This window comes from Macaca nemestrina, chromosome 6 (assembly GCF_043159975.1).
Source record: "Macaca nemestrina isolate mMacNem1 chromosome 6, mMacNem.hap1, whole genome shotgun sequence".
NCBI lineage: Eukaryota > Metazoa > Chordata > Mammalia > Primates > Cercopithecidae > Macaca > Macaca nemestrina.
In genome coordinates, this window is record NC_092130.1 from 165,974,000 (window position 1) to 165,976,813 (window position 2,814).

The window sequence follows — 2,814 nt, forward strand, 5'->3', positions numbered from 1 at the left end:
AATGCAAAAAAACATCCCTCAAACTGGAGTAGCCTCATCTTACTTTGGAAAGAGGAAACAAGTTTTTCTGCTCCTCTTCTACCCAGGAGATGAACAGATATCTCCACAAAGTTCAAAATAATACTTCCGGCCTTGGAATGCACACACAGGCAACTTTTGATGGGCTAATTCAGATCACCTAGAAAGGGCAGCTGCAACCACTATGTAGGTAGCCTTCTTTGGGAATTTCTTAAATCAGCTCCTGAGAATTGTCCATGATTGTTTACAAAGGCCCTAAGCTCTAAACAACTTGTGCCATGTCATTTCATGAGCTAGGCTCTGAGGATGCATTGGAATGTGCAGGACCAAGAACAGCAGCAGTGGCCCCGCAAGGTAGGACCTCAATAACTCAAGGCTTTTCAATGATCCGAGCTGTCTGGTTTCCCTTTTCCACAATGCTAACAATCCATGCTTGGTGACCCTCTCTGGTCTTGGAAGATCTTTTTTCAGAACAAAAGTGAGCCACCTGTTCTCTTGGAAGACAAATCAGTAATCCTCCTGAGGTTTCAGCTGAGGTTCCTTGAAGAAGCCCAAACTGCCCACTGGCCTTGCTGATGGCAGCCATCTTGGCAATGACTGGCAGATTACAAATGACAAAGGACACATCATTTCTTTGTTGCTTCACGAGGTTCTGAGAGTGTCCTAGAATGCCAAAGCCTGTGATATCTGTGGCCACATGGGCATTAAATTTGTGCATTAATCCAGCAGCAGTTCAGTTAATGGTAGCCATACTGAGCGTGGCTTCCTGATAGGCCAGCTCTACTACTTCTCTGAGGATCACACCTGATTCCATCTTTCAGTATTATCCAGCTATTGGTGGGCATTGACAGCAACTTGGGTTCCTAAGGGTTTGGTTAACACCAGCACATCCCCAACAGCAGCATTATTAGGCATTATGAATGCACTTGGCCGATATACCACAGTGGCAACTCCACCGATGATAAGCCAAGAGCTGACCACCATTTGTCCACCTGTCACTGCAGTTCCTCCCTCCTCGGTAGCGTCCCGAAAGCCTTTGATCATGAGTGGCATTATCTTTTCGTGTTCCTCCTCACTCATACTCTGGCTAAGGCTGAGTAACGTCAACATGTTATCACACTTAGTAATGCCCATGGCCTAGAGGTCACTCAGCACGCTGGCACAAGCTATGCACCCCATCATGTAGGGATCCTCCACCAAGGGGTAAAAGAAGTCCATGGTCTGCACCAGTGACAGGCCCCCATGCCTCAGCAAGATGACGCAAGGGTCTATCCCAATGCCCAGGACTGGAAGGGCTGGGCCAGGGTCCGCCCCCTCTGGCAGGGGTGCTTCCTGGGCAGCCTCGGCCCGGCTGGGTGTGGGCCGTGTCAGTCTGGCCAGGAGTTTGGGCAATGCCTCCTGCGAGACCTTGCAGCCTCAGCCTTTCCTGCCGGAGAAGCCCGTCAGTCGCCAGCCCAGGCTGAGACCCCACAACTGGGGCTGAAAGGGCCAGTAACTCGAGAAGGCCCAGCCCAGAGACAAAGCCGCCGGACCCGAGGAGACTTCCGCCGCCGCCATGGCCACCGTCACTGGGCTTCCGCCATCGCGCCTGCTGGAAAGGCCTGAGGAAAGGGGAGAAGAGGAGAGGGCCCTTTTGGTTTCCACTCAAGTTAATAAGAAGTAACAGTCAAATATCTCCCACAGAGATTCTCCCGGGCACCATTCTGGACACCCTACTCGCCCACACCACCCCTCCCTGGCCTTCCTCCAAAATGGGAGAGGTTTTTAGCATGCTTGCATGGCACAAACAGCCAGTATTTGAAGAGACTGGATCTACAGAAAAGAGGAGATACGTGTTGGAGCCAACTTTTGGGAAACCCAGAAATCGATGTTGAGTATTTTGAGATATAAAGTCATAAGAGCAGCCTAGGAATTATGTCCCAGCCTCTGTACCCGTCTGTTTATGAGGCAAAGCAAGGATGACAGGATATTCCTGTTCTGACATGTCTGCTTCTAATATTTCAACCACTGCCTCCTCCAAGAATCTCTGTATTTTTGTTTACTGTGTGACTAATATCTTAAAACACTGAGGAGCATTTCATGTCATCTGACCTTTGAAGGCTAGGCAGGCCCATTGCAGGTTAACAGTTCACCTAGCCTGGGTCCCAGGGTTATTTGGAGCATGTGCTAAACTCCTATCTATTCAGGTGCCGGAGAATAGGGATTGAAATTCATGCTGGTGACTATGTGGGCTCCAATGCCTGAGCCAGGGATGCCAGGAAGGGCAGTGCCCCCAGGCCAAGGGCACATGAGAGGGGGATGTCTGGGGCTTTTTCCAGACAAGGTAGGTAGGAGACATTTATCCAGCAGCTTCAGCAAAAACAATATTCCACATTCTAGGGTGATTCAAATGTCAAACACAGACAAAATTTTAATGGAGAAAAAAAAAAGAAGTTTGTCTGGTAGGAAAAAAAAAAAAAAGAGGTTGCCGGTTATGACAGCCACCATTGGTAATGTTTATTTTGTTTTTCCTCTGGTGGAGCTGGTCCGCAAAGACCTGGCGCACCCAGGCAAGAGACAGTTGCAAAACAAGTGTCTGTACAAGAGACCTACAAGGAGTCTCAAAGATTTTTAACTTTCATTAACCCCAATTTTGATTTTCTTTTTCTTAAAAACATGGTGCTAAATCTTTGTGGTCAAAGCCTTAGGTTGACAGCCTTTAATAAAGAAGTCCAAACTCTGGAAAAACAAAAATAAACAGAACTACGCAACAAATCCCATTCTCCTTTGAAAGTTGCTTTTGAAGGCCCAAGGGAG

The 2,814-nt window shown here is 48.2% G+C and overlaps 1 pseudogene; it reads right to left on the bottom strand.

Annotated features, from left to right (window-relative positions):
• Window positions 1-304: 304 nt before the first annotated feature.
• On the bottom strand, window positions 305-1,575 carry LOC105492333 (selenide, water dikinase 2-like; annotated as a pseudogene).
• Window positions 1,576-2,814: the final 1,239 nt, after the last annotated feature.